This window comes from Melozone crissalis, unplaced genomic scaffold (assembly GCF_028551555.1).
Source record: "Melozone crissalis strain CALT ecotype California unplaced genomic scaffold, PUWL_Pcris_2 ptg000156l_1, whole genome shotgun sequence".
Classification (NCBI taxonomy): Eukaryota; Metazoa; Chordata; class Aves; order Passeriformes; family Passerellidae; genus Melozone; species Melozone crissalis.
The window spans coordinates 223,505-238,309 of record NW_026535927.1 but is presented as its reverse complement, the minus strand read 5'-3'; the positions used below and the strand labels follow the sequence as shown (position 1 = coordinate 238,309).

General features: G+C 47.1%; 1 pseudogene; it reads right to left on the bottom strand.

The window, feature by feature from the left end:
• Positions 1-571: 571 nt before the first annotated feature.
• LOC128948755 (CUB and sushi domain-containing protein 2-like) overlaps positions 572-14,805 on the bottom strand; it is a 137,947-nt pseudogene continuing 123,713 nt past the window's right edge.

Here is a 14,805-nt window from a genome sequence, read left to right as displayed (position 1 = left end):
CTCCATGATCCCAAACCCTTCCAGTTCCACACAATCCACGATCCTAAGAGAACCCTTCCAACTCCATGCGTTCCGTGATCCCAAACCCTTCCAGCTCCCCACACATTCCACGATCCCAAGAGAACCCTTCCAACTCCCCGCACTCCATGATCCCAAACCTTTCCAACTCCCTGCATTCCATGATCCCATGAAAACCCTTCCAGTTCCACTCACTCCATGACCCCAAACCCTTCCAACTCCCCACACATTCCATGATCCCATGAGAACCTTCCAACTCCCTGCACTTCATGATCCCATGAGAACCCTTCCAACACCCTACATATTCCATGATCCAAAACCCTTCCAACTCCCCGCACTCCATGATCCCCACACATTCCATGATCCGAAGAGAACCCTTCCAACTCCACACACTCCATGACCCCAAACCCTTCCAACTCCCCACACACTCCACAACCCCAACCCATTCCACCTCCCCACTCACTCCATGCTCCCAACCCCTTCCACCTCCCCTCATCCCAGGACCCCACAGCCCCCAGGGCCCACTGGTGACCGTGGGGTGGCCGTGTCCCACTCACCGCGCGGGGACGGCGCTATACGCCGTGCACACCGTGCTCACTGTGAACTCGGCCTCGCCTGCCATGATGTCTGAGGGCTGCAGGTTCCTGTCGTACATGGGGTTCTCAAAGGTGCCCCTCACGTTGGTGTTCTCGTGGCCGGCGTAGCCGTTGAATGGGACTTTGGGTCTCCTCCTGTGGCATCGGGGACAAAACCCACACAGGTGATGTCACTACACAACACGGAACACACAATGCACACACAGCGCTGCTTTCAAGATAAAAAAATTGAAAATTTATCTTCTGATTCTAAAATTTATAGGTTTCCAAAAGTGACAATGGGTTGGAGGGTGACAGTGCCACCTCTCCAATGACGCTGGACAAACCAACAGTCCAGCAAATTTCTCCTCCTCCATAAAAGAATGCAAAACAATGAGTTATTTACAGAAAGTGTGTGAGAAAGTTTGTTACATGAATGTAAACTCAGAATGCTTAGAAAATCTTAAGAAATCAAGATGACAGCCCTGAGGGGGGGCAGTGACAGGGGAAACCTGTGGGGATGGGGCAGGAAAATCCATCTGGGGGTTTGCAGCATTGATCAGGACAAAACTGAATTTACACCACATTCAAAGCCACAGGGAGGGGGGGAATTTGCTTTTTATCCTCCCAAATGTGGCCACAAATCCCATTAATGGCCAGAAAAACCATTGCTCTCCTCTCCCAAATCCCAAATCCAAAGAAATGCTTTATTTTTCCCACCTCCTGAATTAAACCAGCCCTAAAAGGGGGATTCGAAGCCCAGCTCACTGATACTCCTCTCAAATCCCTGAATTTATTTCACCTTTTGGAATTACTCTCCCAATCTCCCAAACCCTCTTTGTTGCTGCCCCATCTCCTGAATTAAACCATTTCTAAAGGTGGGAATTTTAAGCCCAGCTCACGGATATATCTCTCAAATTCCTAAATTTCTTTCACCTTTTGGAATTCTTGCCCCAAAACCATGTTTGCAGAGATAAAGCACAAACCCTGCAATAACCTTCCAAACCTTCTGTTTTTGTCCCACCTCCTGAATTAAACCAGCCCTAAAGGGGATGATTTTAAGCCCAGCTCACTGATAATTCCTCTGAAATCCCTGAATTTCTTTCAGCTTTTGGGATTCTTGTCCCAAACCCACCTGTGTTTGTAGAGATAAAGCACAAACCCTGCAATAATCAGGGCGATGAAAGGCACAAGGATGGCGGCTGCCACGGAGCTGCTGTTGGATGCAAAGTGGTGGCCTATGGATTCAGGATCATTTTCCATCATGCTGATGTCTGCAACACAGCAGAAATGAACACATTTCCTTCATTTTCCTTTCACATTTCCCACATTTCCAAACCCTTGCTGGGGGAAAAGGCCTTGGCTCAAAGTACAGGTGGCACCAGCAGCAAAATGAGCGAAGTGGTGTTGGAAAATGGAATTTAAAAAGGGATGTGCAAGGATGGAAATCCAGCCTATTAGGGCTCATCATTTATTTACATCTGCAATTAAAGAGATATATAAATTGATTTATTTTGCCAAAAATGTCCAACTTGGATGCATGAAGTTGGGCTTTAAGGAGACTCTGAAATGCTGCAATAACGAGCATCCATAAAGGTGACGAGATTCCAGCAATCTTGAGGGATTAAAGAGCTCAAACCATGCTTTAAGTGGTATTTAGGAGCTTAAACTTTGGGGGGTTTAAGCTCCCAAGAGCCTCTGTGATTTCTGATGGAGACACTTGCTGTGGTGGGAATGGGATTTGGGCTTGGCAGGGATCTGGGAATATGGAAATAAATATATCCAGGTGTTGTTTGTGCTTCCAAACTCTCCCTGCCTTTGGACAGCAGCCTGGTTATCCCTCATTTTGCTCCCAAATTACAAATTTTATCCTTTGCTGTTTGTTTTGTGCTGCTTGTCTCCCACAAACCTCACACCAAGCTCAGCAGAACTCGGAAAGCGCCGAAAATTCAAGCGAGGGATTGGAGAAAAATTCCCTGTCTGGAAACCCCCAACCAGGCCAAAATGGAGCTTCTGGAATTGAGGGGAAAAGTGCAAATCCAAAGAATTTTACCAAGTCTCTGGAGGCCAAACTGCCCAAAGCCTTTGCCACGCACAAAGCCCTGGTACACGAAGGTGCCACTCGAGGACTCTGACGAGACCTGTGGAGAGTGGAAATCAATGGTTTTATCCAACTTTTCCTTGAATTTAATACCCAGCTCACCCCAGCCCCTTCCAAGTGCATTAATTTGATGCAATTCCCCAGAAAATTCTGGCATTTTTTAAGGAGTTTCACTGCCCTACAGCTGAAAATTCTCCATTCTCAAAGGAAGGGAAGCTAAAAAAATCTTGTTTGTGATAAACTGGAGAGGACATTGGTGATTCCAGAGGGAGAGGGGAAAAAGTGGCCATGGGTCACTTGGATCCACATTTTTTCCAAGCTCCTTTGGATCCCTAAAGGGCTTGGGAAACTCCCAGACACAGGTAAAGGGTGAGGAGTAGGGAAAATAAGCTTTTCCAGCAAGATGTTGAGCAGATGTAAAACATCCACAGGGAACAAATCCCGTTGGTTTCTCCTCCAGCATTATCTGGGAGATGATGGATTCCAAACCCCAGGGCAATAAAACCAACCCCCAGTTGCAGGAGGAGCTGTCACCTGCTGGAAAAGTGCCACATGTCCCCTCCCAGCTCTGGGAATCATCCCTCAGCTCCAGGGAAGGGAAATCCAGGCTGGGACAGCCATGGGAGGGTGGGTTTTGTTCACTCACGTGTCCATCCAGGGCCCATTTGTCATTCCTGAACTTGTTGGCAAATATCTCCAGTGGCCCCATGATCTGGTACACCTGGAGCAGCAGGTGCACGTCTTCCTTCTTGTAAATCCCTGGAAAAAAAATGGGATTTTGTCAGCTCTGGTTTGAAATAATTGAGTGGGAGAGCAGAGAAACTACGTCAGGATTTGAGTTGGTGGTGGGAAACACAGCCCAGGATACTGAAGGTATTTTCCACATGGGAAAGGACTCAACTCAATATTTAATTAATATTCAGGAGGGCAGGGACATGGAGCACTGATGGAATCATGAGCTGGAAGGGACCCCCAGGGATCATCAAAGTCCAGCTCACATAATTTCATGGTTTTTACCCAAAAGCTCCAAGTCCTACCTTGGGCACCTCCAGGGATGGGCACTCCAAACATCCCTGGGCAGCTTCAAGGTGTTTCCATGGAGAAATATTCCCTAAAATCCAACCTGGCACAGATTGAGGCTGTTTCATCCTGGGAGCAGAGCCTGACCCCTCTCCTGTCAGGGAGTTGTGGGGAGCCCCTTGAGCCCCATCAGGAGTTCTCCAAACCCTTTTCCAGCTCCATTCCCTTCTCTGGACACACTCCAGCCCCTCAATGTCTCTCTGGCCATGAGTGACCAGAACTGGACACAGCCCTAGAGGTGTCCCAGTGATGCAGACAGGAAGAGAAATTATAAAAGAAAGGCCTCATAAAATCAGGCCTAAATTAATGGCTGCAAGTTCCCATGAGAAAACAATCTTGGTATGAAAGATTCATTAACATAAAAATCTATTCCTAGAGTGAAAAATAATTGCACCAGTATAAACAATAAGAGCTGTCTCATGAGAATCAGTAGAAAAAATATGTAAACTAACTAAAAATACAGAAGTTTGACAAACAAGCAAAATACCTTGTACTGACCCATAAATTAAGCATGAATGTATTGTCCACCAGTAAGATTTGACACAGTACTGATAACACTATAAAATAGAACCTATTATAGATATAGGTTATATTTTATAGTGTTATATATAATATAACCTCTGATAATCCCATAAAATATGACCTATCCAATCCAGAATTGGCTTTTATCACAACATCCCAGCAGTGCTCTCGTGTTGCTGTTGATATTCTCTGCCCTAAGATGTGCAGGGTGTCTCTGTTTCGGCCCGTGCAACTGAAGAATGAGTCTGGACTCTTCACTTTTTGGTCTTGAGGTTGTTTATTAATTCTTATCTATAAAATTTTCTTTCTGCCCAGCCAAGATCTGCTCAGCAGGGCAGCCACAGGCACTCTGTGTTGTCCTTTTATACTACAAACTACCTATAACATATTTACACTTAATTCCCAATACCCATCACCTGTGTTACACAGTGCACTTCTACTCTAAACCAATCCCAAAGTGCCAACATCGCTGCAGAAAATGGAGAACAAGAAGGAGAAGGAGAAAGGCTGGAAACGTCCAAGTTCCTCCATCTTGTCCCCATAACCCCCATACCAAAAATCCTAAAATCTTTATTTTCACCCTGTGATCATTTTGTTATTACACCATTCAAACCTGTGTGACTTTCAGGTCCTCATACAATGCTGGTAACTTGCTCCAGGGGTCACAATCAAATCCCCAGGTGTTGTGGGCTGTGTGCCAGGGTCTCTGAGCCCCGCAATGGGGTCCTCGGCAACTCTGGACATCCAAAGGGATGTGCTGAGTTCCCACACAGGGAACGGCCCTGGCAGTGCCAATGCCACCCCCTCCCAAAGGTCACATTGTCTGTCCCTCACCTGACACCTGGAGCTCCACCCCGCTGTGGTCGATCAAGGTGGCGTTGACCTTGCTGGTGGCAGGGTCAAAGCTGGTGACAGAGAGCATGGCTGGCTGCTTCTTCCCCATGTACTCGTAGGAGCCTTTCCACAGGGAATTCCTTGCAAACACATCTGCAGGCACTGGAATTACAGCAGTGAGAGATGTGAAAAAAAATACCCAGCAGCATTTCCATTTTTTCAGGAAAAAAAAAAAAACAGAGCAGGATTTCTGTCTTTCTTTGAATTCACTGATAATAATTAGATTGTTTTAAATATTTAATATTTCAAAAATATTTTGTATTTTAAGTATCTTCAATCACACCTGCTCTGAGCCATCACCATGAGGGACAAAGACAAAACCAGTAACTTTAATTTGGCTGTTGTGACCAAAAACACAAGGATAGTTTAAAAAACAAACCAGCCCCAAAATAATTTATTAGGAAAAGCTCAAATAAACTTATTAGGAAAACTTAAAATAAAAAAGGATAAATGTACAGGAAGGGCTGGAATGCTGTGGGGAGGAATATGGATCTTGATGTTCAGCTCCTGTAAGGATCCTGTTTGTTGTCCATGGAATAGGATGGGGCATGTGGCAGTTTCCAGAGTGTGAAAAATGCATGTATTTTATGATTGGCTTTTCTCAAATATTAACATTAATATTATATGTGTTGTGTTAGAAAGTGATGCTGTATTAATTCTCTTAAGTAGTGGGTAAATATAGTTTTAGGATATAAAAAACGTTAAAATAGAAACTATGCTATGTAGGATACTTTTTTTTAAAGAAAAGACTTGCACTGAGATAGCAGCCACAGGACACCTAAATCTTTCAGAGAAACAGAATTTATTCTTCTTATCAGAAGAAACGAACTTCTTCCCACCTCTAAGGTGCTGTTAGGATTCAGAGGAAGAAGTAGGGACCGACCAGACAGAATCCTGTGTTTGAATGGAATTTATGCATCGTGTATGAGGTGTATGAATATGCAACAGGCTGTTGCTTTTAATGGTTAATCCTTTGTTAACAGGTGCCCTTTTTTGGATACCCAGACTGTACATAACTCTTTGTCTCTATTGTCTCATATTGTCCTAATCCAAATTGTCCAAATCATTATTACTCAAATTATATTACTATTTTTATAACCCTTTTATTACCATTAAACTTTTAAAATGTTAAAAACAAGCGATTGGCATTTTTCACACAGAGGAGGGGATTCAGGAGGGTGGATTTGAGGGGGTTTTAGGGCTGTGCCCACGGGGAGGAGCCCCCTGAGCCTCACCTGAGGCCTTGGCGAGCGGCGGCTCCCGCGCGGTGCCCACGGGTCTCCCACTGGGCCGGACATCGGCTGGGACAGGGGACAAAGCACAGCTGGTCACTATTGCATTGTATTGTATTGTATTGTATTGCATTGTATTGCATTGCATTGCATTGCATTGCATTGTATTGTATTGTATTGCATTGCATTGCATTGAATTGCATTGCTTTGCATTGCATTGCACTGCATTGCACTGCATTGCTTTGTATTGTATTGTGGGGTCTGGCACTGCCCCCGCAGAATTCCTGAGGCTGGAAAAGCTCTCCAAGGTCACAGAGCCCAAGTTGTGCCTCATGCTCAGCTTGTCACCCAGCCCAGAGCTCTGAGTGCCACGCCCAGGGGACAAAGCACAGCTGGTCATTATTGCATTGTATCGCATTGCATTGTATTGTATTGTATTGCATAGCATTGCATTGTACTGTACTGTATTCTATTCTATGCTATGCTGTGCTGTTCTGGGGTCTGGCACTGCCCACCCAGAATTCCTGAGACTGGAAAAGCCCCCCAAAGTCACAGAGCCCAGGCTGTGCCCAATGCCCAGCTTGTCACCCAGCCCAGAGCTCTGAGTGCCACGTCCAGGCTTTCCTTGGATGCTCCAAACCTCTCTGTGCAGCCCCTGCCAAGGCCTGACCACCCTTTCTGTGCAGAAATTTTCACTAAAATCCGACCCCAAACTGCCCTGGCCCAGCCTGAGGCCGTTCCCTCTGCTCCTGTCCCTGTTCCCTGGGAGCAGAGCCCAATTTGGGGCTGTCCCCTCCTGTCAGGAGTTGTGCAGAGCCACAAGGTCCCCCCTGAGCCTCCTTTTCTCCAGGCTGAGCCCCCTCAGCTCCATCAGGACTTTTCCAGCTCTGTTCCTTTCCCTGGACACTCTCCATTCCCTCCATGTCCCAGATGGACGAGCCCAAAGCTGGACACAGCACTCAGGGTGTCCCTCACCAGTGCCCAAGACAGGGGACAATCCTTCTTCTGCTCCTGCTGGTCCATCCCTGATCCACCATGGGCACACCTGGCTCATGGCCAGCTCCTGTCCCTCAGCACCCTCAGGTCCCTCTCTACCTTTCAGCCACTGTCCCCAGCCTGTCCTGCCTTTCCCTCTGCTCCAACCCCAAGTGTCCAGAGTGACCCCACTCCAGGAGAGCCACAGGGCTCCATTTCCATGGATCAGAACAAGTTCTTCATCCAAGACTCTGTGGCAGGTAAAATGTGGGGGAGATAAACAATTTTTGTCCTGTACAGGTTCTTCTAGACCCAAAAACTCCCCAGAAGATCCCCAGGTGACTCTTTGCAGGTGGCACCTGAGTGTTGGGTCACAGGTTGGACTTGATGACCTCAAAGGCCTTTTCCAACCATGTTCTGGGATTCTGCAATGGAGACCAGTGATGGAGACCCTCCCACCAAGCGAAAATCAGGCTGGGCCATCCCACAACTTTTAAGGGAACAAAATCAAGGCTGAAAACACCTCCCCTCTCCTTCCTTGGAGTTCTGACACCAAAACTGAATCTTGAGTTTATCTGCAGGTTGAAAACCACCTTTGAAGGACCTCAAGGCCCAGGATCTCCACAAGCTGAGAGCCTGGGGAGGGTCTCAGAGCCCAGCTGGTGCTGCCAGCCCCTCACCCAGGCAGATGGGGGGCTTCCCTGTCCAGCTGCCGTCGGCTTTGCAGGTGCGGTGCTCGGAGCCCCCGGTGAGGTAGAAGCCGCTCTGGCAGGAGTAGATCAAGGTGTAGCCCAGGGAGGGCAGGTCCAGGGCACCCACGTTGGCATGGGATGGGGTCTTGGGCTGCTTGCAGTGGTGGGCTGGAGGGGACAGGGAGAACAGGTGAGAGAAACCACCCAGGTGGGCACGGGGAGGGTGAGAAGTGACACGGTGACAGCAACAGGGGAACCCTCCTGGAAGAGGTTCTACACCACAGCTCACAGGGATTTTTCCCAGCTGGAAGAGCTTCCCATGCTGGGTTTCTCTTCCTGGCTAAAGCTGAACCTGGCTCCAGCTGATGAGCTGAAAATCAGGATTGGCCACCCCCATTTTTAAGGGAAAAAGACAAAACCAAAAGGTGCTGAAACACCTCTGAGCCCAGAACTGAGTGCCAGACTAAAAACTGCCTTTGCAATCCCCAATTCTCCCTAAAATGCCACACATTTTCTGCAAGGATTCCTTTTGCAGAGCCTGGCTGAGGGCCCCAGCTCCCTGTTGGCATTCCCAGGACTCACGGACGCAGTCGGGCTGGACGCCGCTCCACGTCAGGTTGGGCAGGCAGGTCCTGGTGGTGGAGCCCTGCAGGAGATATCCCTTCTGGCACCTGAAGAACAGGATGCTTCCCACCTGTCCCAACAGGAGACAATCACTCAGCTTCCCAGGGATTCCCAGACTTTCATTCCATCCCCTTGTCACCACCTCATCCCTCACAGGAGCAGCTCCACTCCCAGCTGAGCAAAAATCCCATTTATGGTGTCTCCAAATTAATTAAACATAAAATAAATTAATTAAACTTCAAGATTAAGGTGACTAATTAGCAGGAAAATGGAAGGATCCACTCTGCCATCCACTATCCCAGCAGGGAATGGGTGGGAATGGAGCCCCCCAAGGGAGCCGCTGTGGGATTTTTGTCCCCATTCCAACGATTTCCTGCTGGATGAGAGATGGGATTAGCAAAAGCACCTGCAGGATTTGGCCTGAAAATTAATGGGAATTAATGTGAATAGCAGCAACTATTAATTAGCACTGTAATTAATTTCAGATACAATGCACTGCCTAATTAATGCTGTGCAAACCCACTCAGAGGGCTAAAGGAGCACGTTGGGGTGTCCTGCTCCCAGGAGGAGACAGGAATCCATGGAAGGACACATGAATCCATGGGATGAGACATTAATCCATGGAAGGACACATTAATCTATGGGATGAGACATTAATCCATGGAAGGACACAAGAATCCATGGGATAACACAAGAATCCATGAGAGGGGACGTGAACTCATGGAAGGAGACAATAATCCATGGAAAGATGCAAGAATCCATGGAAGAAGGACATGAATCCATGGGAGGAGACATTAATGCATCAGGGGAGACATGAATCCATGGGAGAACACGTGAATCCATGGGACAACACAGAAATTCATGGGATAACATGTGAATTCATGAGATAACATGTGAATTCATGGGAAGAGACACTAATCCATGGGAAGACACAAGAATCCATGGAAGGACACATGAATCCACAGGATAATCCATGGGGTAACATGTGAATCCATGATGGGAGGCATTAATTTATGGAAGGACACATGAATCCATGGGAGAACAGAATAATCCATGAGAGGAAACTTGAATCCATGGGAGAACACAAAAATCCATGGGATAACACAGGAATCCATGGGAGAACACATGAATCCATAGGATAACACAGGAGTCCATGGGAGGACACGTGAATCCAGGCCAAGGACCGAGCAGGGCTGGCTTTGTGGCACACCCATCGTCCACGGCCATACCTGGTATCCCTGGGAATTGTTCTGCATCCCAAAAAGAGGCACTCCAGGATCTGCACACGTCGTGAGGCTGGGATCTGTTAAAAACAGGGAAGGGATTTATGGGAGAGCTCAGAGCCCTCCAGGCACACGGGTCCTGCTGTACCTCTGGAACACAAATGGGATTTGGCTCTGAAGGAACACACAGCAACAAGGAGAACACATGGATCTTCCTGTTCCTTAAATCCCTGCCTGCTGCAGAAAGAAGCAACCAAGTTTTTAATTAATGACCAATCACAGCCAGTTGTGTTGGACTCTCTGAGTCTGTCACGGGTTTTTATTATTCATTCTTTTCTGGTTTTCTGATGTCACCTTTCTCTTTCTTTAGGATGGTTTTAGTATAGCATTTTCTTATAATATGATATGATGTAATTTTATTTAATATATAAATATATATAATTTATACTTATTATACAATTATATTTATATTTATAACTATAATAATATATTTATAAATATGTTTAATAGATTGATATTATATCAATACTATAATATAATATATAACATATTAATATATAATATATTATATATATTATATATTACATATTATATTTAATTAGTATATTTATATATAATACATATTTAAGTATATATATAAAATATATATTTATATAATATTTATAATAAATTTATTATTATAATTATATATATAAATACAATTATAATTATATTAATATATACATAATAAATAATGTTTAATATAATATATATAAAATATATTATAAGTTCATAATATAGTATCAGTTAATAATGTAATATAATATAATATAATATAATATAATATAATATAATATATATTTAATATATTTAATATAATATATATTTAATATAATTTCATAATATAATAAATCAGCTTTCTGAGAACTTGGGAGTCAATTCCCATCTCTCACCCCATCCTGGGGACCCTCACAACACCACAACAAAGCACCACGGTCACCCCGCTCTCCTCTCTGCCCTCTGCTCCCATCCTGACCTCCAAGGACCCCCAAGGGGTTGGGACTGGAGGTGAAGGGAGCCCCCAAAGCCTTCACTGAGCCCCCAAAGCCTTCACTGAGCCCCCCTTACCGATGCAGCTGGGCTGGGTCCCGCTCCAGGTGCCGTCGGACTGGCAGAACCTGCGCGCCGACCCCACGAGCACCAGCGGGGCCAGGCAGGAGAAGGACACGGACGAGCGGTAGGTGAAGCCTCTGTCCTCCCTCCTGCCCTGGGCTGGGGTGCCCGGGTCCCCACAGAACACGGCTGCAACAGCAAAGGGACAGGGAGGTGGCCACAGAGCCCCCAGGAATGCCACATCCCATCACGGCCCATCCAACTCCATGATCAGCTCGGGAATCAGGGGTGGCTGAAGGTGCTGCTGGCTGCATTCCTTGTAATTATCTCCTTTTGTCCATGGTTGTTAATTAACTTCCACCTTCTCCCCCGGATTTGCCTTTTTTTCCCCCCTCTTTTTTCTCTCCCCTAATTGCACGGTGTCACTTTGTTCCTTGGCTCTGTATCACACGGAAAGCCCACTAATTATCCCGGATCCTGGGAAAGGTGTGAGGAACAGTGAGGGGTTTTGTGGGATTTAATATGAAAATGGATATTGTGCAGCTGGAAAAGGGACTCAGAGCTGCCTTTAGCACCAGGAGATGCTAATTCCTTTTTTTTTAATTCTCTTTTTTTTTTGGTGTTTGCTGTTGCATCAAACCCACCCAGCCTTCACAAAACATTCCCAACTTCTGCTGCAACACGGTGCCTTTTGCTAAAGGATTTTTTTGGCAGTTCCAGGAGTGCTGATTGCAGAAGACTGAGTCACTGAGGTCAAACACCCAGTTTTGAGGATGTTTTGTAGGCAGGAACATGGAAAATGCCTGGATTCATCCCAAATGTGGCATCACCCTTCTGTCACAAGGGGTAGAGTGACCACCTGTGTCCCCGCCTGCACTTCACAGATGCCAAAGCAAGGCTCCCAAAAAACCAAGCCATGAAGGAGGTGGGAGAGCAGCCAGACTTTGGCTCCAAACTCTTGAACCATCCCCATAGCACCAAAAATTCCCACTCCAGCTGCTGGAAAACTCCATTTATGAACGGGGCACGAAGCACAGCAAGATCCCTCTAAACCCTGAGCTGCTCAGTGACACAGAGCTTGGGGAAAAAACTTGGAAAAAGCCCTAAAAAGCTGGATTTGAAGCAGAATCCTGGTGGAGGAGAGGGCAGGTGGCTACTCACGGAAGCACTGGGGGATCTCCCCGCTCCAGGAGCCGTTGCCCTCGCAGGTGAGCACGGCGGGCAGGGACAGCTGGTAACCCTCCAGGCAGGCGTAGCTGATGCTGGAACCCCAGCTGAAATCTGACCCCACCACCTTCCCGTTGGGAATGGCCTGGGGAGCTCTGCAGGTGATGGCTGGGGGAGGAGGAAAAAGAAGGAGAAGGAGGAAAAGGAGGAAATGGAAAAGGAGGATGACAAAGAGAAGAAGGAGGAGGAGAAGAAGGAGGAAAAGGAGAAGAAGAAGGAGAAGAAGGAGAAGAAGAAGAAGGAGAAGAAGGAAGAAGAGGAGGAAAAGAAGGAAATGGAAAAGAAGGAGAAGGAGGAGAAGGAGAAGAAGGAAAAGGGAGAAAAGGGAGAAAATGGAGAAAAGGGAGAAAAGGAAGAAAATGAGGAAACGGAGGAAAAGGAGGAAAAGGAGGAAAAGGAGGAAAAGAAGGAGGAGAAGGAGAAGAAGAAGGAGGAAAAGAAGGAGGAGGAGAAGAAGGAGAAGAAGGAGGAAAAGGAGGACAAGAAAAGGAGGAGAAGGAATAGGACAAGGAAAAAAGGAAAAGGAAAAGGAAAAGGAAAAGGAAAAGGAAAAGGAAAAGGAAAAGGAAAAGGAAGAGTCAGGTCTCTCCACTTCTTAATTATTTCCATTAACAAGCAAATTCCACCTAGGTGCAAAGTCACCTCCTGCTCTCCAAGAGCATCTCCCAGGATTGGCACAAAGTGGGGTCAAACCCTTCAAAGTTTGCAGTTCAATCCCAAATAATGAAATATCCCATGGGAAGGGATCCATGAGGATCATCCAAGCCCTGGCCCTGCACAGACACCCCAAAATCCCCCCCTGTGCATCCCTGAGAGCGTTGTCCAAACATTCCTTGAGATCCTGGGGCTCTGCTCAGTGCCCCACCACCCTCTGGGGGAAGAACTTTTCCCTCAGCATCTCCACAAATCCGATTTTGAAGTCAACGCTCGTTCCCAGCTGAAGGTAAAAATCTGCCCTGACATGGTGTGAAAGCTCATCCCCGATTTCCCCGAAGATTCACACATTTTGGACAACCTGGCTGAGGCTCAGACGAGCAGTTGAAGCCACAACCTGTCGGGTTTTCACCCACTCTGGGGTGTTTGGAGATGACATTTTTGCAGCGCTCTGCTCTTCAGCTCAGAGCAGCCAAACCTGTGCCTCCAAATGAGACTCTTGGCCACATTCTGGATCATTTCTGCAGCATTTGCTCAGTGCAGAGGATGAAAAAGGAGAGGAAGAATTGCTCTTTACAGCCTCTGAAGGAGCTGGAGCGCATTTGAGGGTTTTTATGTGGCCTGTTTTTATATCAGTTCCGTGACAGGTGAATTTTCCAGATTTTTAAAGGAATGCAGCGATGCTGCCACACATTTTATCTGTGCTGGGGGGTCAGGAAAACAGATCCAGCCTGCCCAGCCACTGCTTTCCTATTTCCCTTTTCTATCTCTGAACCACAGGAGCCATCTCAGAATAATGAAAAGACTCGCAGGGAACATTTTTCAGATGTTTCTGGGTGATGCCAGCACAGCGTCTGCTGGAAAAACACAATATTTCATCTGAGCTTGATCCGAGTTTTTTGTGCAAAATCACTTTACTCCCTGGGCTTTGAAGGAGAGCAGCAACTCCTTCCCTCCCTGCCAGGCACAGATTGATAGCCCTGAGCACAGCAAGGCGTTGCTGCTTCCCTGACAAATGCCAAACTTTGTGTGTGGAATGAGGGAGATGAGGAACGCCCAGCCAGGCTTTCATGGAAACTCTGGTGGCCTCCAAAACTTGTGTCCTGCAGGGTTCCTTACCCTTGCAGACGGGTTTGGTGCCGTTCCAGGTGCGGTCTTTGGTGCAGGTGAGGGCAGCAGCTCTGTCTGACTCCATCATGAAGCCAGGAGTGCACTGGAACACCACGGATTTGTTGTAGGTGAAGTCACTGCCCAGCCTCAGCCCATTGGCCGGCACGCCGGGGTCTCCACAGTTGATCACTGCCAAGGAAGGGAAAAAGGAGAATTTCTGGCAGCTGGAACCACGCCTGGGATGGTCCTGAATGTTTTTTTCCAGGTGGGGTTTAACCAGTTAAATGTGGAGCAGGTTTGCAGCCTGCGATTTGGTTCATTTGTCCTTGGTGCCCAGCTGGAGCAGGAATTGTTTTGTCTCCCTGCTCTGTGCACAGAGCTCACCATCCCTGATATGAAGCCCAGACCCACACACCAAAGCAGCACAGAACCTGAGAAATATAAAAGTTAAAACCAGAGGCGCCACCAGTGCTCACCAGTGCACTCGGGGCTGGTCCCAGTCCAGGTGCCATTGACGGTGCAGTGCCTGCTCAGCACCCCAGTGGAGTAATAACCCTCCCTGCACTGGTAGATGATGGAGCTGGAGAACACCAGGCCGTCGTTGAAGATCACCCTGGCGTTGCTGGGAGTCCCGGGGTTCCCGCAGGAAATCAGTGCCAGGGGAAACGGGGAAATTCAATTAAAATCACCCAGAAACCACAAACCGACCCCCAGGGCTCCGAGGGGTTCCTCCTGCATTGCCTGTGCTCAGGAAAGGCAAGTTCTGAGGACATGAGAACACTTCTG